The sequence below is a fragment of the Dipodomys spectabilis genome, unplaced genomic scaffold (genome assembly GCF_019054845.1).
Source record: "Dipodomys spectabilis isolate Male_0828 unplaced genomic scaffold, ASM1905484v1 ptg000102l, whole genome shotgun sequence".
Lineage (NCBI taxonomy): Eukaryota > Metazoa > Chordata > Mammalia > Rodentia > Heteromyidae > Dipodomys > Dipodomys spectabilis.
The window spans coordinates 2,856,813-2,879,020 of NW_024870779.1; the positions used below are offsets into that span (position 1 = coordinate 2,856,813).

At 42.6% G+C, this 22,208-nt stretch overlaps 1 protein-coding gene across 7 annotated transcripts in view; it reads right to left on the reverse strand.

The window, feature by feature from the left end:
* Positions 1 to 22,208, reverse strand: part of Myo6 (myosin VI) — a 135,376-nt gene that overhangs the window by 94,335 nt on the left and 18,833 nt on the right. For 5 of the 7 annotated variants that reach the window (XM_042687095.1, XM_042687094.1, XM_042687093.1 and 2 more), the window contains exon 2: positions 5,281 to 5,285. The exons of the other annotated variants lie outside the window; for them this stretch is intronic. The gene's annotated coding sequence lies outside the window, so the exon portion shown is untranslated. The remainder of the gene's footprint in view (positions 1 to 5,280; positions 5,286 to 22,208) is intronic. 7 annotated transcript variants of the gene reach the window in all.

The following is a 22,208-nucleotide window of genomic DNA, read 5'->3' on the forward strand; positions in this document are numbered from 1 at the left end:
TATGTAATTGTACAAAGGGATTACAGTTCAATATGCCAAGGTATGAGTATAATGCATCTTGATGAATGTCACCTTTCTGTCAGTTTCCCCATTTCTCCTGGATTTAAATGGGTAGATTATAAAATGAATTTTTAAAAAGGTAAAAGCTAGAACTTCTTGGTTGAGTGGCTACTGCCAAAAGCTAAACATATCTCTTACACGGAGACTGTTTGTTTTCCAGTTAACAGTGTTATTCAGGAGTCTGAGATCTGAGGATCGAAGTTCAAAGCCAGCCTGTCAGGAAAATCTGTGAGAACTCATCTCCAATTAACTACCAAATGGAAGAATGCTAATCTTGAGCAAAAAAAGCTCAGGGACAGCGTCTATGCCTTGAGTTCAAGCCCCAGAACAAGAAAAAAAAAAAAAGGCAAGAGCCTGCCATCTTGTAACTAATACTCTTTCTTCCTCAGTGGCTGCTGCTGTATTCACTGACCCCATGGGGCCGCAGGGAATCAAATCTTGTGTGGTTAAACCTGTTTTTTTATTCTCACACCTCAGTCAACACAAAAGACTTCTGTGACCTATAAAGGTGCAAAGATTTCTCCCATCAGAGAGCAAGCCATAAGCTCTGCAGCCCCACGCCCCTCTGGGTATTCTAGCCCAGCTCAGTGCTGACACGTCACCCCAGAGAGAAAGGGTCAGACCCCACATGCCAAGGTCTCTGCAACTGCCTTCTCCTCTGCCTCAGACGCAGTGGCGAGCCCCCAGATTTTTGTTTGTGCCAGTACTAGGGCTTGAACTCGGGGCCTCGTGCTCTCCCTCAGCTATTACACTCAAGGCTCATTCTCTATCACTTGAGCCAGGCCTCCAATTCCAGCTTTTTGCTGATTAAATGCATGTAAGAGTCTCTTGCCAGGTGCTAGTGATTCACACTCATAATTCTAGCTACTCAAGAGGTTGAGGCTTCAAGATCAAGGTTCAAAGCCAGCCCAAGTAGGAAAGTCCATGAGACTCTTCCAATTCATCACCCAAATTCTGGATGTGGAGATGTGGCTCAAGTGGTAGAAAACTATCCTTGATGAAAAAATAGCTCAAAGACAGCACCCAGGCCCTGAGTTCAAGCTCCAACACCAATATCAAACAAAGATACAGCCAGGCGTTGGTGGTTCACGCCTGTATTCCTAGCTACTCAGGAGACTGAGATCTGAGGATCACAGTTCAAAGCCAGCCCGGGTAGGAAAGTCCATGAGACTCTTATCTCCAATAAACTGAAAGTGGCACTGTGCTCCAGCAGTAGAGCGCTAGCCTTGAAATGGAGAGCTGAGGGACAGCGCCTAAGCCCAGAGTTCAAGCCCCATGACAAGCCCCACAACCGACAAAAAAAAAAAAAAAGATACACATGGGCTGGGAATGTGGCTTAGTGGTAGAGTGCTTGCCTAGCATGCATGAAGCTCTGGGTTCAATTCCTGGGTACTGCATAAACAGAAAAGGTCAGAAGTGGCGCTGTGGCTCAAGTAGTAGAGTGCTTGCCTTGAGCAAAAGAAGGCACAGGGTCAGTGCCCAGGTCCTGAGTTCAAGCCCTAGGACTGACAAAAAAAAAAAAAAGACACACACATACATACACACACACACAACAACAACAACAACGAAAAATCACCTCCCTCCTAGAGTTTGATTAACTTGCTCAGGCAGCTCATACTTGTATTTATGATCTATTAGAAAAAAATATTACAAAGAATACAAATAAAGAGAACTGTAGAGTGAGGAACAGGAACTAAGTCTTGCTCCTTTTGGGGTTTGTGAAGAAATATTTACATGGGCATATCAGAAGCCAGACAAACCTTGTAGAAACATTAGAGGAACATGGTAGCACCTGACGCTAATCAGCAGGCTGGGGATACGCAGCCAGATGTGTTTTCTTCGGCATTTTCTCCGTCTTCTCTGTGCAGCATTTGTCTGTCCCAGGGATCAGGCAGAAGCCTCTGGAATGAAGAGGTCTTCTGACTACCAGACAGACTACATGTGAGCATTTCTTTATGGCCTTTTAGAAGAGGTTGGCATCTATGGCCATACCATGCTGATCTTGTCTGATGTCAGGAGCTAAGCAGGATCAGGCCTGGTTCATAGTCCATGGCAGGAAGACTCTACTATTCACCTTTAAAAAGAAAAGTTCTGCACTCTGGCCTACCTTGAGGTGGAAGTTATGAGTCAGGAATATGAATGAAAATCAAACTGGATGCATACATTACAATATCACACACAGATGTCCTACGGAATGAAAAGCTTCTATTTCTTTTCGAAGGCCACTTGGTTTTCAACTCTACTATATAACATGCTTGGAAAACAACATACTCTCCCTAAAATGCAAATTTTCTCACGTGTAAAAGTAATTTATCATTTCTCAGGCTCTCATAATCACATCTACTCATCCGTGAGCTGTTGTTGCAAAGGCCACATTACACTTTTTCAGAGACCACTCGTGTGTGTGTGTGTGTGTGTGTGTGTGTGTGTGTTTGTGTGTGTATGTGTGTGTATGTGTGTGTGTTCGTAGGGCTTGAACTCAGAGCTTCATGCTTTCGGTTAGCTTTTTCACTCAAGGCCAGCAGTGTACCGCTTGAGCCACACCTCCACCTCTGGCTTTTTGCTGGTTAATTGGAGTGTACTGTCTCACAGACTCTTCTGCCCAGGCTCAGCTCTCAGCCTCCAGAAGAGATAAGATTACAGGCATGAGCCACCAGTGCCAGTCTCAGAGATGATTCTACTTTCTCCCTCAGTCTGCCAGGGTGATCTCCACACCAGTCTCCCACCTGGTCCTTCCTCTCTCACCTCCTTCCCCTCCATCCCCGCACTCCTCCCTCACTGCGGCCCCTCCCCTGAGCTCTTACACCCACTTCCATGCCCTCTCACCTTCTCTCCACCTATTCCTGTGCACCTCCCATTGGTAAGGTGTGCCGAGAGGAGATGCCACGTGACCGTTCAGGCAGAAAAGGTCTTCTGTGTTGAAAAGGTTTACAAGCATCTTGTGAGCAAGGTGAGCAAGGTGTTGCTAAGTGGGTGTGTGCACCGTGCGGTATTCCTACCTCAAGGCCCTCTGTCCGAGATCCAGCTTTTCTTTTTCTTCTCTACTTGTGGGGGGAGGGGGGACCAAGGGGAACCATATTGGGGTTTGAACTCTGGGCTTTGTGTTTCCTAAGCAGGCACCCTGTCACTTCAATTACACCCCAAGCCCATTTTTACTTTATTTTTTGGAGATAATCTTGAGGTTCTGCCCATTGCTAGCGCCAGACCATGATCCTCCTATTCATACGCCCTATGTAGATGGGACTAAGGACATGCACCACCACACATGGCTTAAGGGTTGAAATGAGACAGCTAACTGTTGCCTAAGCTAGCCTCAAACTGTGCTCCTTTCCATCTCCAGCTCCTGAGTAGCTGAGATTATAGGTCTGAGCTACCACACCTGGTTCAGAAGATTCTTGATAACCTGAAAAGGTTTCAAGCAGTTTTCATAACAGTCCGTATATTTTGACTGAAATTTTTATGATGATATCCAGGTCGGGTCCATACTAGACAAACACTCCACCGCTTTGGCCATTCTCCTAGCCCTCTTGCTTTTACTAAGTTTTTCAGATAGTATCTCACTTTTTCCCCCGGGCTGATCTCACATTCTTGATCTCCATGCTCCACCCCTTCCCGGGCAGCTGGAATTACAGGCACGCAACACCACATCTAGATGACTTAAAATTTTAATTAAAATCTCAGGGTAAATATTATACTTGACCCAAAAAGAAAGCAAACAAGTATAATGGAACAAATAAATCATTTTCCCTAATTTAGTTCTCAGCTTAGTGTGCTAGAATTTATGGTTTGTCAATATTGCTTTATTGTATTTTCCAACTCTTGTGGGCAGTAGTGATTTTACCAACTTTTGGAAGGACAAACAAAGGTGTTTATGGAGATGGGAAACAATCTATATTTTTCAGCTACCAACTACTGGGAGGACAGGGAGCTGTGAAAATGTTACAGTATTAAAACTCTGGCAAGGGGCTGGGAAGGTGGCTCAGTGGTAGAGCACTTGCCTTGCATGCATGAGGCCCCGGGTTCGATTCCTCAGCACCACATAAGCAAAAACAAAAAAGCCGGAAGTGGCGCTGTGGCTCAAGTGGTAGAGCGCTAGCCTTGAGCTAAAGAGCTGAGGGACAGTGCCGAGGCCCAGAGTTCAGGTCCCACGACCGAACAAAAACAAACAAACAAACAAACAAACAAACTGGCAAATTCATTCTGGAATAGCTCCTGGAGGTACTACAGTCATCTTCTGACTATAATTAGGAAGAATTGTTTCAAGTAGCAGTGGATGGTGAGACAGAGCACACTCAGTCATGGAGGAGCTGGGGGTGGAGAGTGGGACCTGAAGATGGCGCGGACGCATGAAATAAAATCATTACAGATGCAGTCTGCAAGCCACGGCTCAACTGCCATTCTGCGCCAAACACATCTCCTGAAACCACTTCGTATTTCTCAGCCAAAAACCAAAACCAAGACTCAGCTGAGTCTCTGCATGATTAACTTTAAAGCTCCTCGTTAATGAGGTGAGTTAGATCCAAAACTTTCAGAGCAGGTCCACCGCTCAGTTCCCACGCTGCCCATCTCATTCTTTGCCTGGACTTCGGGACACAATGATTCTTCAACAATTAACATGCCACTCAGCTACAATCCAGTCTCAACTCACAGGCACTCCCATCCCAGAAGAGAATCTGCTGGAAGCACGCAGCCACTCTGCAAGGAGGAATATCCTCACATTCAAAGCTGGCATCTGCTTTTCCTTACTTTTGTCGTCTGTATCCAGATGCAATGACAATCTCACATTTCCAGTCAACACCGTCTCATGTTAATTTTATACTAAAGCAAAGAGATCTTTCATTTAGGATTTTTCCAAAAGCCAAAGGGAACATGAAAGAAAGAAGGAAAGAGAGAGAGAGAGAGAGAGAAAGGAAGGAAGGAAGGAAGGAAGGAAGGAAGGAAGGAAGGAAGGAAGGAAGGAAGGAAGGAAGGAAGGAAGGAAGGAAGGAAGGAAGGAAGGAAGGAAGGAAGGAAGATGAGTGGAAGGAGGGGAGGCAGGCAGGCAGGCAGGCAGGCAGGCAGGCAGGCAGACAGACAGGCAGGAAGGCAGGCAGGCAGGCAGGCAGGCAGGCAGGCAGGCAGGAAGGCAGGAAGGCAGGAAGGCAGGAAGGCAGGAAGGCAGGCAAGCTCGCTCCCCTCTGCTGGAATGGGGAGGTGGGAGGGCAAGAGCCTTCCCTTCACCTCTCCTGAGCTTATGGCTGAGTCCTTTCCAGTTCCAAGTCTTTCACCTTCCTTCATGCTTCCATGACTCACTGCACCCAAACACAAACAACTTCATTGTGAGTCACTTTTCTTCAGGCTTTGGAGGGCAGGACTGCACGGTTTCAGCATGAGGAATCCCCTTCACCTTTCTGGCTCCAAGTCGCTGGCACCTGCCTCTATCTCACCCTGCGACATGAAAGCCTGAGGGTTGGATCTTCTCCACACATGACCTAAACTTCCATGATAGCGTGGCTTGCTGCACACGCAGCAAGTCACGGTGGTTCCCCTTCTGCACACATGAAAGCAGTCAGGAATTGTCTGCATATTATCTGTTATCGCCTATATTTGTTATTATCCTCAAGTAGCTGTACAAAAGGCAAGCGCCAGTGGCTCATACCTGTAATCCTAGCTACTCAGGAGGCTGAGATCTGATGATCACGGGTCAAAGCCAGCCTGGACAGGAAAGTCCGTGATATTCTTATCTCTAATTAACCACCAGAAAACAGGAAGTGGTGCTGTGGCTCAAGTGGTAGGTAGAGTGCTAGCCTTGAGCTGAAGAGCTCAGGGACAGCACCCAGGCCAGAGTTCAAGCCCCATGACCAACCAAAAAACAAAAACAAACGAAGTAGTTGTACAAAGCAGCTTCAACTCAACAATGAGCTTGAGAGTACAATGCATCTTGATCAATGTCCCCTTTCCATCATACTCCCCATCTCGCTCACCCCCACCCTGCCCCTCAAGTTCCCTGGCTCCATTTTCACACGTGTACATTGAATATTACGACCATATTTACCCACCTTTCCTCACTCCATTTGTCCGCCCCCATTCTATTCTTTAAATGTTTTCTTGTTTTCTGTTCTATCTCCTTAAAGGTTTGATATTTCAATGTTGTGATTCAAGGAGATTGCTTTTATTTCCTCTGATCCAACTTTGCCTCTGCACCTCCAGCGTAGCTAGAATTACAGGTGTGAGCTACTAGTGCCCAGCTTATCCAAATTCTTCATTCCTGAATCCTATCTGCTTGGAGATGGCTTCCACTTGACTCTCTAACCCTTCCATTTGAAACACTCTGTAATCACATTTTTTGTTTGTTTGTGCTGCTACTGGGACTTGAACTGAGGGCCTTATACTCTTGCTTAGTATTTCTGCTCAAGGCTGACACTCTAGCACTTGAGCCACACCTACCTCCACTCCTGGGAGGTTTAATTGGACATGAAGAGTCTCTTAGATGTGTCTGCCCGGGCTGGCTTTGGACCAGGATCCTCAGCTCTCAGCCTCTAGCTAGGATTACAGGCGTGAGCCACTGACACCCAGCTCTAAGGGTCCCATTGTTAATTCCCCCGCCCACTGTGTCTCTGTTCACTTGTTTGCTACCGTTCTGATCTCCTTCATGGGAAGGCTTCCCCCATGCCTGGTGCAGGTGAGCAGCCCCTCTGCAGCTTTCACTCTGCGGTAACCAGGCCGCACCAGTTACCTTCCTGTAGGCTAGCACTCAGCTGTTGGGCTTCTGCTGCTGAAGTCCATGTTTCAGAAACCAAGGCACCTCTGGTCTCGGGCAAGATGGGCACAGGGCAGAGAACTAAGCTCTGACACAGATGTCACGCCGGTAACACCTGCCCTGTGTGCTGCCCACCCCACCCACAATCTCCAAGCCTTGAAGGGAGACTTCAATTGTGTTTGCTTTCAGAACCATGCTGCAATTTCTCACCTGCTACTGTGGTTTCTCCTCCCCTCTTTGATCCCATAGCTTTATAGGTTTCTTGTTTGAATTCCTGGATTGTCATTTTGGTGACATTTCAGAAGAGAGAGAAGACATATTTGTAGCAAGTGTCCATGTTTTACAAGAAGTCTGATTTGTAACAAAGCATCTTTCTGTTCCAGCATTTTCATTGTCGCCTTGAGCGCACATAAACAAGTTTATTGATCTGATATTTTCATATCTGTCATATTTTAATTATTATCATGAATTATCATTTAAATTGTGATTATTTTAAAGCATTGGTAGTTTATTATACAATTATAATTCACATAAAAGCTTCAACTAAATCTCTAAAATTGCTGGGTTGTGGATATGGTTTAGTAAAATATTTGAAGCCCTGGGTTCAACCACCAGCACAGGGAAAAAGGGGGGGGGGGCTTTTTATAAAACACATTTCAGGAAGACAATTTTGACTTGTTTTCTCAATATATAATTGGAAATGCGTTCCGTAAGGAGACAGAAGGCTAATCATAAGGCCTAGTTACATCTTTGGAGACCTGTTAAGTTTTTTAAATTAGCATTGCTAGCCATAGTGATACAACTGTAATCTCAGCGACTCCGGAGGCTGAGATGGAAGATCAGTGGAGCTCACAAATCTGAAACCAGACTAGCTAACCTAGTGAAACATTCATCTCCAAGAAAACAAAGCAAAAACACTGTGAAATGAAAATAAGCTTCACAAAAAAAAAAAAACTAACGGAAATGCTCTAGTATACACAGTTCAAAATGCTCTAGTATACACAATTCAAGAGCATAAAAAGGGGAGGATGCAAGTTCCGAATGAACCAGAGCCATCGCGAGTGCTTGTCATTCTCTGCACATTGTTACAGCCGCCAGGGAAACGTCATCACACAATGACTTGGTCAGTGAGTGTGTACTGTGGCTGCATAGGTAATTGCCCCAAGCTGAAAACAATTTCAATAACCAGTACAGATAAATGCATGGCCAAACAATGAAAAACTACCCAGCAAATTGTGTGAGGGCCACAAAAAAGCAAGGACAATCTCAAAGCATTCCTCGGAGTAAATGCCAGAAGCCAGGAGTGAGTGGTATAAGACTCCATTTGTGCGAAAATACAGGACAGATAAAGCTATTCGAAAGGACAGAGCTCACAACAGCAACTGGAACTGACTATAACAGGGTAAGATAACTTTTGTGGAAACTACTCTGTATCTCCAACTGAAATCCTATAAAAGAAGAATTTTACTGAATGTACATTATTCCTCAATAAATGTAGTTTTTAAAAAACAATCAAGAAAACTTACCAAATTAATAGTATAAAAGTCTGATAACCAGATACTTGGAAGACAAAGACAGACCAGGCAAAATTTTCAAGAGTATATTTCAAATTCAAGCCACATTTGGTTTGGTTCATGCCTCTAATCCCAGGTGATCATGAGGTTGAGATCAGGGGACTGCAATTCCATGCCAAGCCAAACAAAGAAGTTCACAAGACCCCATCTTAGCAGAAAAGGCAGGACACTGTGGTGTGTGCCTGTTATCTCAACTACTGTAGAAAACATAAATAGGAGAGTAATTGTCCAGGCCTGCTTGGGCAAAAGATGACTATCTCAAAAAAATAACCAGAGGGCTGGGAAGGTGGCTCAGTGGTAGAGCGCTTGCCTTGCATACATGAGGCCCTGGGTTCTATTCCTCAGCACCACATAAGCAGAAAAAGAAAAGGCCGGAAGTGGCGCTGTGGCTCAAGTGGTAGAGCACTCTCCTTGAGCTGAAGAGCTGAGGGACAGCGCCTAGGCCCAGAGTTCAGGCCCCACGACTGGACCAAAAAAAATAATAATAATAACCAGAGCAAAAAAGAGCTCATTGCATGACTAAAGTGGTAGAATAATTGCTTAGCAAACGTAAGTTCAAATCCAGAACTAAAAAAATCCTAGCCATGTAGCACATGCTGTATTTGCAGCTCGGGAGGTAAAAATAGGAGGATTAAAGTTCAAGGCTGACTCAGCACAAAGCCCCTATGTGGAAAAACAAACTAAAAAAAAAAAAAATACCAGGAGCAGTGGTTCACACCTGCAATTCCAGCTACAGTTAAAGATATAAGAAGAATAGACACAATCTGAGGTCAGCCTAAGCAAAAAGTGTAAGATCCTGCCTGAAAAATAACTAAAGCAAAAGGTATGGCAGCATGGCACAAGTAGTATAGCATTTGCCTAACAAGGGCAGAGCCCAGAGTTCAAATCTCAGTACCACAAAGAAGAAAAGGCAGAAAATATGTAATAACCAGTTGTGATTTAAAAAAAGGGCCCCTAGGAAACTAGAGAGAAGGTAAATTCTTAATCTGATGTGAGTGCACATGAAAAAATCTATACATATCTGTGAAACCTGGAAAGTTTCCAAGGTTTGGGACTGAAAACCAAGTAAGCATGCCAGCTGCCACCTGTTCTGTGCAACATTTTCACATTTTACTTGAGGTCTTGGTCACAGCAGAAAGAAAAAGAAACAAAAGATGCAAAAGAAGCAGTAAAACATCCCTACATGCAGGCATTATATTGTAAGTACTGTCATGGATTGGATGTGAAGAGCCAAAAAGGCATTGAGATGGGGCCGCCAGCTAGGGGCGCTGTGGAGGTAACTGAACCATGAGATGCCAACTTCACGAATAGGTTCATCCCTCGGCAAGTCCACAGCTTACTGGGCCATCGGGAGAAGGGCCTTTCTCAGGAAGAGGTCACTGAAGAAAGGAGGGTGCTCCAAGCCCTGTCTCTCCTGCCTTTGCTTCCTAGGCTCCATTAGGTCAGGTCCCTTCTGCCTCATACCCTGCTGCCATTATGTGTGTCTCAGCATGAAGGGTCCAGAAGCAACAAAGCCAAAACCAGTCCTTCTTCCTTAGGTTGTTCCTTGCATGTTTTCTCATAGCAACAAAAGCTTGCTGACACAAATATATAGTGTAGCCAGACACTGATGGCACATACTTGTAATCCTAGCTACTCAGGATGCCTGAGATCTGAGGATCCTGGTTTGAAGCCAGCCAGGGTAGGAAAATTACTAAGACTCTTATCTCCAGTCAACCACCAAAAAGCTGACAGAGATGGGAAGGATGGAAGGGGTGACACTGATCAAGATATACTGTGATTTTAGCTCAAGTGGTAGAGTAACAGCCTTAAGCACAGAAGCCGAAGTACAATATCCAGGCCCTGAGTTCAAGCCCCAGTACTGGCACACACAAAAAAGTGTAATAACAAGGGGGGTTACTAAGTTTGTGGAGTATAAGGTCAATGGCTTCAAGTGACTGATGTTTCCATATACAATAAACTTAGAAAATAAATTTTTCTAAGATAACATTTACAATACCATAAAAAAAAAATCCAGTACTGCCAGGCATGGTGGCTCACACCTGTAATCCTAGCTACTCAGAAGGCTGAGATCTGAGAATCACAGTTCAAAGCCATTCCAGGCAGGAAAGTCCATGAGACTCTTATCTCTAATAAACCACTAGGAAACCGGAAGTGGCACTGTGGCTCAAGTGGTAAAGTACTTGCCTTGAGTTGAAGAGCTGGGGGACAGTGCCCAGACCTAGAGTTCAAGACCCACAACAGACCAAAAAAAAAAAATCAAGTACTTAGAAATAAATGTTAAATTCAAAGTATGTACATCTCCCCAAAGATATTTAATAATCACAAAGCAGAAAACAAACTTCATCTCTGAGACAGCAGATGTCACCTTACCCCAACATTAAAATTCTGCTTAGCAATTACACTGCTTCTTAGGTGGCATTCCTGCCAAAACATAGGCTCCAACCTCCTTATAAGAACATACCAGACAATCCCAAATTAAGAGCTGCCACACAAAATAACTCACCAAACTGCTTCAAATATGTCAAGGTATGAAACACGAAGAAAGATTAAAAACTGTTTTGGATGACAAAAGCCTGGACAAATGCATGTGAGCAGGCATTATTGCATTATCTAGGATTTGGATTTGTTATGAATGCCACCTTTGGGACAACAGGTGATTTTTTAATAAGGTCTGCAGACCTTAAATAACATCACTTTTGCCAATTATCAAGTGGGAGAATGACTCACACTAAAGCATTTATGTGAATAGGGACAGTGTGTAGGCTTGCAACTTATACCCAAAGAGTTCAGGGAGAGGGGCTGGGGTGTCGCTCAGTGGTAGAGCACTTGCCCAGAAATAATAACAATAATTCTTCTATAACTTAAAATAGATTACATTCATCACTTCAGAACAGAGAATTTAAAATAAGACCCAACACAGCATTAATCACAAAGAAAAAGATGCATAAATATCATTATTACTTTGATTTGCATTTCTCTGATGATTAAGTGAATGTTGAACATTTTTATAGACATGTTAGACATTTGTATGTCTTAAGTAAAAATGTCTGTTCTGTTCCCTACCATTTTTTGTTTATTTTATTATCTTTAAGTAGTTGTACAAAGGAGTTACCACTTTATATTTGTAATGTGATTGATTATTGGGGATTTTTTTTTTGCTGTTGAGTTGCATATTAATCCTCTGTCGGATAAAAAAAAATTGCAAATGCTCCCCCCTTCTATAGGTTGTCTTTACTCTGTTGTTTCCTTTGCTATGCAGAAGCTTCTTAGTTTATCTAAGATTTTTTTATTGCCAATGTTTTTAGGGTCTTATGCCTATGCCAATGTGTTAAGTCTATTTTTCCTGTGTTTTCTTCTGGTATTTTTACTCACCCCAGATGGAACGACAGTGATTCGTAAAACTAAACATAGCAAATGCTACTGAAGATGCAGAGAGAGGGAAATTCTTGCACTATGTTGGCAGGGATATAAATTAGCATAGTCATTATGGAAGTCAGCATAAGGAATCCTCTAAAACTGACAAGAGAGCTCATCTATGACCCAGGAATTCCACTACTGGGTATCTATTCAAAGGAAATGAGACCATTATACCAAAGAGGCAGGTGCATGCCCATAACTACTGCAGCTATCAAAATATGGAATCAACCCACATGTCCTTCAATGGATTAATGGAGAAAAAAGTGCTATATTTACATGGAATATTATCTAGCCATAAAAACAAGGAAATCTTATCATGTACCCTAACATGTATAGAACAACAAGATATGTTACATGAAATAAGCCAACCACAGAAGACAAATGATGCAAGTTCCCACTCAGGTATACATGCTAAAAGCCGATCACATATAAGTGAAGAATAATTAGGGGTCATTAGAGATTAGGAAGGGTAGGCAGGCACAGTGAGAGATTGGAAATGTTTGATAATAAGTACCCACATGCAGTTAAAGGGAAGGGATTAATTCTAATATTCTGGAGCACAGCAGAGTAACTACAGCCTTCAATTTAGTGTGCATTTCAAAATAACCTGAAGGAAAAATTAAAGATTTTCAACACATAGAAATGATCATATTTGAGAAGGCAGAATAGCTCATCACTCTGATTTGATTATTGCATGTTGTACATATGCATTATCAATGTACAAATATGTGCCAACTTAGAAAAGAATGGTTAAATGTAACAAATTAAGGCATGTGTTCTTAATTATTATAAACAAATGCACTTCAGTAGAATTTCAGCTTTTCTTTGTGGCTTATTTGACAGACCTCGCTACTCTCTATCAAAAAATGTTTATTAGCTGGGCACTGGTGGTTTGTGCCTGTAATCCTAGCTACTCAGAAGGCTGAGATCTGAAGATTGCAGCTTAAAAGCCAGCCTAGGCAGAAAAGTCCATGAGACACTTATCTCCAATAAACTACTCAGAAAAAGCTGGAAGTGGTGCTGTGGCTCAAGTGGTAGAGCCCTAGCTTTGAGCACAAAAAGGCTCAAGAACAAAGACCTAGGTTGAAGCCCCTGGACTGGCACATATGAATTCATTCTTATTGGTGCTAAATAGAACAGAATGTACCTATTTACATCTCTCTATCCCCTCTCCTTAGTTATAAAGCTTGGCAAACAGTTGGTGTCCAATAGATCATCCACTGAATAAATGACTAGATAAATAAGTTAAAATTTATACATATTAATGAAAAACATTATACAGGTAATAAACCTACACTTGAAAACACATGAAAGTGTAAATACTAAAACATGATGACCACTAGGTAGGGAGAGATAGGAGGATTAGAGTTAAAGCCAGCCTGGGCACAAGTTAGTAAGACCTTACCTCACAAACAAGCTTGGCAAAGTAGCGCATGCCTGTAATCCTACCTGTTTGGCAGACAGAGGTGGGAGAATTTGAGTCCAAGGCTGGGCAAAAGCTTGAGATCTTGCCTAAAAAAGAAACTGATCAGCCAAAGCGCTGAAGGTTTGGCCCAAATGGTGCAGCTAGGGCCTGGCAAACACAAGGCCCTGAGTTCAATCTCTGGCACTCCCTACTAAATGCATAAATAAATAAATAAAGTTACCAAGTGACTCCCCTCTTCACCACACTTGGCTTTCATTTACCAACTCCAAGGACTAACAATTAAAATGACAAGTGACTTTCGTTTATCTACAACAGAGCTGCAACCTTTATTTTTCTCTACCCTTAAGTCCAAACTTCTCCTTTGCTCCTACCTCCATATTGTGTGGCTAAGCCATTGGTTTTCTCCCACTTGATTCTCTTACTCCTGATGCAGGCTTTCAACTTCACTTCTTTCTACCAGGAGCAAACTGGTGGAGAAGTTCATCCACACATCTTCCCCCTTCTCAGTCTTAAGGCAGAGGCCAGACTTATCCTTGAAACATTTGTTCTCACTCATACCCACTCACACAAACACTCACTCACACACACACACACACACACACACACACACACACACACACTTAAAAGAATCACAAATAAAAGTAAAGATAATTTAAATGTATTTCAACCTAGATAATGAGTTTCCAATTCTGACCATCCTGGAAAGCACTGAATGCTAATCAAAATGACCATCATAGATGGATCCAAGATGCTAGCAAAGGAGTAGTTGTTGGTCCAAATAACCAATTTTATGAATTTCATGGACATAGCCCCAGGCCCTAATGAGAAATCAAAGACCATCTTGGAAGTGGAAAATACCACCCCTCTGTGAAAAGTATTACATTAATAAAATAAAGAACAAGTAAAGAATAATTGAAGGATTCCATTAGTACAATAAAGAATCCCATCCATGAGCTATCACCAAAATAGAGGATGCATGAGAGTCACACATCTGGACGAAAGCAAACACAAGCGTGTGACTTCTGCAGTACGTGCCACTCAAAACAAAGCTAGCCCTACAGTAGGAAAACTAGAAGCACCTGGAGGCTAAGAGGGCATCTGGGATATCTGAGACTATCATTTGTTCTTTTGTGAAAAGCTAAAACTCGAAACAAGCAGATATCAGAGAGACCCGGCTGTCACCAGGATCCTTGGTCAAAGAGAGAATGGCTTCCAGCTTGGGAGATGGCACAAAATAATAGATACGGGGCAAAGAAACAAGGGCAGATGGAAAGCAGGCTTAACAGGGAGAAGGAAAGAGGAGAAAGGAAACTTGAATCTCGGGATGGCATGTTGGAGCTAGGATGAAAAGTGTTAACAGCCACCAGAGCCTGGTGGAGAAAATGCAAGCCACATAGCATACAACCGAATGACAGAGATGTGAAGTGATCACTGCGGTCAATGGGTAAAGCATGAACGTTCTTTCTACTTTTGATTTTAACCAGCTCTAGAAAAAGGATTTAAAAAAAAAAAAAAAGACAAAGCAGCAGCCTTAAGACACCAAAACCTTGGTTATAAATCCAGAACACGTGAAGCTACTTGAAATGGATACAAACTGAGATCATTAATAAACAGTAAAGGCATTTGAACCCATCACCAACCTCCAACAAAATGCTCATCTCCAAAGGGGTGACGCTGTTTAAAAATAAGTGTATTCATTACCTACTTATGGGCTGGTAACCCCTCTGTACAACACCCTAATAACAACAAAATAATAATTAAATTACAGACTTAAAAATGCCCAGCTGCAGATCAGATTTAAAACGTGAAGGAAAGTGTGTTCACAGTCATTTGTTTTATTAAAGTTATCTCCAGACTTTCACAGCTGGAGTAAAGTTAATCAGATGACTCCCTGCACAGGGGATCATCTGTGCCTGTGTGGTTTAGGTGACAGCCTTCCCTCCCCACCCCCACCCCCCGCCCCAATCCTTTGTCTTCTCCTATCTTGAATAGTCATGGCTTCTCCCAGCTACACTGGGCAGGAAAAGAGAACTATCACCACCACCATCAACAGCCGGGACAGAGAGAGGATGGAGAAGGAGCTGTTCAGAATGACCTGAGTTCCCCAATCCCATCCTCCACACACCGGGCTCCACCAGCCACACATAAATAAGTACATACACACACACACACACACACACACACACACACACACACACACACACACACACACACACACACACACACACCTGGCTCCACCAGCCACACATAAATAAGTACATACACACACACACACACACACACACACACACACACACACACACACACACACACACACACACACACACAACATCTTGCCACTCCCGGCTCTGCAAGGATGGTGCTACTACAGATCAAGACACTCTGGGTATGCCATGGTGTTAAAAGATAACTGAGGCTGAGTGCTGGTGGCTCACATCTGTAATCCTAGCTATTCCGGAGACTCGAGGTTCAAAGCCAGCCCACGAAGGCAAATCTCTGAGATGCTAATGTCCAAATAACCAGCAGAAAGCCAGATGGGAGGTGTGCTCCAGTGGTAGAGGGTTAGCCTTGAGCAAAAAAGTTCAGGGACAGCATCCAGGTCCTGAGTTCAAATACTAGGACCAGCACACACACAATAAAGTGTGCAAATAATTATTCCAGAAAACTGTACTTTATCCATTTTTATCACTAAATTCTGACATTTCCCCTTTGGGAAGATATGTATATATACATACCTACACACAACACACACACATACACTATATGTATATATACATACCTACACACAACACACACACATACACTATATGTATATATACATACCTACACACACACACACACACACACACACACACACACACACACACACACTATATGTATATATACATACCTACACACACACACACACACACACTCCTTTCTCCCCGCCAGCCACAAGCTGCTCTCAGGCAGAGTGGCTGTAGCTGTAAGCAGGTGAGCCCCAGAGCTAGCTCACCTCCCTCCAGCCCGGATGGTGAGATAGCACTGGAAACTGGGAGAGAAGACAAGAAGTGAGCCCCTGGCTGCAGAACGCCATCCAGCAATGAAAACTGGGACAGCCACCTTCACCCAAACTTGCCTAGAGCAAGGGAACTTTTAAAAGAAGTTGCCAGTGTACACTGTCATTTAAAATGTATGACAAAAATCATTTACATTGAGTTTCTATTGAGTTTCTTTTACAACGGGTCAAAGTACTAGGTCCTCGAGACCCAAGATGAAAACTCGCTGTTTATAACCTACTTGAGGAGGAAGGCATGTGCTGTGCCTCATAGCTCCGGGAGGCATAAAGTGCTGACACAAAGCGTGGGGAGGGGGCAGTAAAGGACAGACACAAGGACAAAGGACAAAGAAATCTATTGGGAACAGATAATCAAAAGATGAACAGGATCCAGGGCCTGAAATCCTCCACAGGAAGCTGAGATCTGAGGATCACAGTTCAAAGCCAGTCCAGGCAGGAAAGTTTGTGAGACTCTTATCTCCAATAAACCACCAGAAAACCAGAACTGGCACTGTGGCTCAAGTGGTAGAATGCTAGCGTTGAGCTGAAAAGCTGAGGGACAGCGCCGAGGCCCCATGACCAACAAAAAAAAGAAAATGTTTTGGGAAACTATTAAGAAGTGACAATTCTCTTTTTGTTGGGTAATTGAAGAAAAAGTGTCTCATACTTTCCTGCCCAGATGGCTTCAAACTGTGATCCTCAGCTCTCAGCCTCCTGAGTGGTGAGGATTACAGGCGTGAGCCACCAGTGCCCAAAGAAAATGCACTTAAATATGCCTTCAAATATTCACTTGTTTTTGGTTGAGGCTGTGGGGCTGGGGTGGGAGGGGCATATTTTTAAAGGGGACTGATTAGGCACGACTGTTTTGTACCCTGTCCTACTAATGTCTCACTACCTCTCACACTGTTCCTTCTCATCCCTGCCCCGTGCCCTCCTAACTCACAGCTCCTCTGAAGCACAGCCAGACAACGGCTTTTCAAGTCTCTTTCTGTACTGGAACATGAGCTTGATGACGCATGCAAGCTGCACGGCTCACAAATCCATCCCTGGAACACGGCCCCAGGCCTCCACACCTTTAAGAGAATAAACTTTTTAAGTGAATAAACGAGCAAGCTGCTCTAAAATCGATGAGAACACAGCCCACACACTAATCCTTCCTGGGTGGCTACTTCTAAAAAGAACCGATTGACATATGTTAACTGTCTTCTGAATCTGAAAATGTGTCTAAGCCACCTGATTTCCAATTCAATCAAGTCCAGCTTCCAAAACACCTCCACCTGTGGCTCTCACTCTAAACTCTATGTCCCTAAGCTCTAAGCATTCAGCCACACATTCCAATTCTTATTTACTACTAAACACTATTAGAGAAAGTCTTAGTAATTTTACATATGGTTGGGGGAAATTCCACCAAGTGTTAACAATGTCCCTCGCACATGGACAGAGCAGTCTCCTATTCACAGTGAGCGCAGGGCATTCTCTCTACTCTCCACTATTACCAGCATGCAAACGAAGCTGCGTTTGTTTCTGGGTTTTTTGTTTTTGTTTGGGTTTTTTGGTGGCAATAGGGTTTGAACTCAGGACTTGCATGCTGAGCCACACATCTAGCCCCCATTTCAATCATTTTAAAATCAGTACGTTTCTACCATGAGAAAATATTTTGTTTTTTTTTTTTAATTCTTCCTTCAGATACCACACATTTTAATCATTAATATAAAAAAGCTGAAAACTCTAACCATTCCCTTTACCATGAGTTTCCTCAGTAAACTCAGATTAAAAATTTAAAAAACAACAAATGAGGGCTGAGATTGTAGCTCAGTGGTACAACACTTGCCTAGAATATTCATAGCCTCAATTCTGATTCCAGAAAAAAGGGAGAGAGATGGAGACACAGAGACAGAGAAAGCCAGGTGCCAGTGCCTCGGCTGTATTTCTAGCTACTCAAGAGGCAGATATCTGAAGATCATGGTTCAAAGCCAGCTCAGGCAAGAAAATCTGTGAGACTTTTGTCTCCAATTAGAACACCAAAAAGAGAAGTGGTGCTGTGGCTCAAAGTGGTAGAGCACTAGCCCCAAGCAAAATAATCTCAGGGACAGTGCCAAGGCTCTGAGTTCAAGCATGAGGCCCAGAGAGAGAGAAGCGAGAAAGAGAGACAGAGACAAGAGAAAAAAAAAGCAGAGGAAGCTAGTGAGGGAGGAAAGAAGGGAAGGAAGAAAGGAGGAGAGTAGGGAAAAGAGAACTGTACATTGAAATCCTTGGAGACCTCTACAAAAGTCTGATATGCAGGTCCTATCCTTTGATTCTGGGATTGATGGTCCGAGCTGTGTGACAACCCTACAATTATGTCCTCTGACCTCAACAGCAACAAGTGCGTATTTCATCATGTTCCCGATGGTATAATTATTTGGAAAGAGATCCCTGAATCGCATTTATATTAGAAAGAGGACAAGAAGAAAAGTTTCATGCTATCTAATTAAAAATTTGGGAGAAATTTTGTTTTGTTTCACTTTGTTGGGATTTGAGACATTCTCATTATATAGCCCAGGCTGGCCTTGAACTTCTGATCTTCGGCCTCCGCCTCCTGAGTGTTGGGATTACAGATGGCCCAATGTGGTAAGCTTTGGTTTTTGTTTGTTTTTAATGTGATAAATTGTATGTAATTGTTCGGGATATGTCTTTATATAGGTGATTTCTCCCTTCAAATTTTATTTGCACAGAAAGATATTTATTATCTGTTATCTGTTGTCCAAATACACATGCTGTAGTTCTAACAAAGAAACACACAAATGATCTTAAATTAAAAAATATATATCTATTCCTTTCTAAAAAGAAAAGAATGAACCAAAAGGTTTACTCATCAACTTCTTGGACTATCTACCACACACACCAGCAGAGGCCATAAAGGGGCCCTTTGCAGGCTCCTATTATAAAGAAACTTCTGTAAGGAAAGGAACTGCTGACTAAGGTGTATCTTAGCAGTCCCCATTTGTGCACATTTCTTAAGGAATGCCACCTGTCCTTATCAACAATGCTATGATATTTAGCCATCAAGATTCAAAATCTAGCTTTCCGTACCAGGCACCTGTGGCTCATGCCTAGAATCCTACCTACTCAGGAAGCTGAGATCTGAGAATTATGGTTTGAAGCCAGCCCAGGTAGGAAAGTTTGTGAGACTCTTATCTCCAATTGCACACATACACACAAATAAAATAAAATCCAGAAGTGGAGCTGTGGCGCAAGTGGTAGAGTGCCAGTCTTGAGTGAAAAAGCTAAGGGACAGCACTTAAACCCTGAGTTTAAGCTCAAGAACTCACATACACACATACACACACACACTCATACACACAATTATCTTTCAATTACACAAACAATAGTCATTGGAAATGTCTATAAAACTTAAGGTCCACAAGTAGGTTAGAAGTTCAATTACTGAATACAAAACAATAAACAACTCCTTATGAATATGGTACAAAAGAAAATTATTTAAGGCTTTGCTTTCAAGTTAGTATCTGTTTAAAGGAATCTGTTTATGTATCTTAATTGCAATGTCTCAGTTGTAAAATAACTCATTTATTTATTCATATACGCCATACCCCTTGATGGTATAAAAATGAATTATTTATCATTGGAAAGATACTTTGCTTTGTAAAGAAAATTTTTTGTATTTAAATTTACATCCAAAATAGAACAGATTAGTGAAACCTCAATATTTTGGAATAGTATTTTGCAAAAGAGATAATGACCTTAAAAAATGTCAACAGTAAAATATTCGGAGAAGTAAAAATACTATTTTTATAGTAAATTCCTTTTTTTTTTTTTGCCATTTCTGAGTTTGAACTCAGGGCCTGGGCTCTGTCCCTGAACCTCTCTGGGTTTAGAGCTAGTGCTCTACCACTTCAGCCACAGCACCACTTCCGGCTTTTTCTGTTTATGTGGTACTGAGGAATTGAACCCAGGGCTTCATGCATGCTAGGCAAGCACTCTACCACTAAGCCACATTCCCAGCCCAGTAAACTCCTATTTTAATGTAGGAAATTTCCATCAGTTTAATTCTTTAAGAATGGAATTTGTAAGTCATGTTATTTAAAGATGACCTATTTATTACAGTTTCTACTTATAGCAGTAAAAATGAAACATTTTTATTTCATTTACTCTACATCTTTCCTATTCAGAATTTAACATTTTTTTTGTCCTAGTACTGGAACCTGAACTCCAGGTCTGGGTGCTGTCCCTCAATTTTCTCGCTCAAGACTGGCCACACCTCCAATGCCTCCTATTCCAAATCTAAGTCTTCAGCGCCTCACTTGAAGAGTGAGCCCTCGTAGCTAAATAAGTAACAGCAAAGATGCACCAAACTATCCATCCTGCATGTGTCACAACGAGCGCTTCTTACTTTTTATTTCACATTTTCCATTAATTCTGATGCCAATTAATGACAATAAACTAAGTTTAAAGCGCAAACCTGTTTTCAGGAGAAGATGGACAAGCTCAGAATCTCATTCACAATATGCAGATCTATATTCAGAACATGTTTACATTGTTTTAGTATACATTTGACTTTTCCAGAAATAGAAGGCTACACACACTGAAAGAAGACTGACCTTAATTTGGAACCTTACCAAAAGATGTTTGTCATTCTAGAAAAATCATGTTACTGAAACAATGTTAATCATAGTCTTTGAACTGCCAATTTAACACACCTATTCATTAATCTAATTGTGGCAGCTGCATTCCTGATTATTCTACATAATGATGTTAACACCTGATTACTTTTTTCTGCCTTGTAGAATTTAGGACTGCCTGGGTCTTCACATGCTGCAGCAAATAAATTAATACTCCAATTAATTAATATACATGATTTAATCATTGCCTTTTGTCTACCATGTTAATTTTTTATTTATATATGTATACACACATATTCATGTAACATGAACATACAGGCAATACTGTCAGGTAATTTCAGTAAGTGAAGGATGTATTATTAAGTCATTTAAAAGAACACACCAGGTCTAACCTACTAGAGCACCAGCAGTTTAACAGTGAAAGAAAACAGGATGTTTTAAAGGAAGAGTGAGAATCCATGGAGAAAAGGAGCCAGAAAGGTAGAATATGCCTTTGGCAGGAAGCATGATGTGCAAGGGGCAAGAAGTCTCAGCAAGAAGAGGTTGACAGCAGGCACTGGGGGCTCACACCTGCCATCCCAGCTCCTCAGGGTGCTGAGATCTGAGGATCATGGTTCAAAGCTAGCCTAGGGAGAAAAATTCATGAACCTCTCATCTCTAATTAACCGGGAAAAAGCTGAAAGTGGAGGTGTGGCTCAAGTCATAGAGTGTCAGCCTTGAGCAAAAAAAAGGCTAAGGGACAGAGCCCAGCCCCATGACTAGCAGGAAGGAAGAAAGGGAAGGAGAGGGGAAGGGAGGGAGGAAGGAGGAAAGGAGGGAGGAAGAGAGGAAGGGGGGGGAGGGAGGGAGGAAGGGAGGGAAAGAGGCTGTCATCAATGCATGAGAAGAGGAAACTGACATGTGAAAACAAACGAGTGTAAGTGGAGGCAAACTGGGCAGCAGTCATCGCTGAGTAGTTTCAGTCAAGTCACCAAGGCAGAACTGATTCACAGAGGCTAAGGAGGAACCAGAGGAAAGTCAAAATAAGAACCATTAGCAGAGCTTGTCTCCAGAGAGGTCACACAAGGCTCATGGCAGAATCCAAGTTTGTTGCTAATTTGTGTTGAGGCTAGAAGAGACTAAGCCAAATTTAGTAAGAGATGAATTCAAACTTATTTTACATCCCCAAGTCTGCCCTCTCTGTGGAGTGGATGGACATCAGCACAGGGTAGGGCTAAGGACGAGGGTGAATGGGATGCTTATGGCCAATGTGGTGTGCCGGCATGCTGGAAATAGCATGACAGAATTGTTGAAACTGTTTTCAGAAGCGGGGATGGGATGGGGGAGAGTGGGA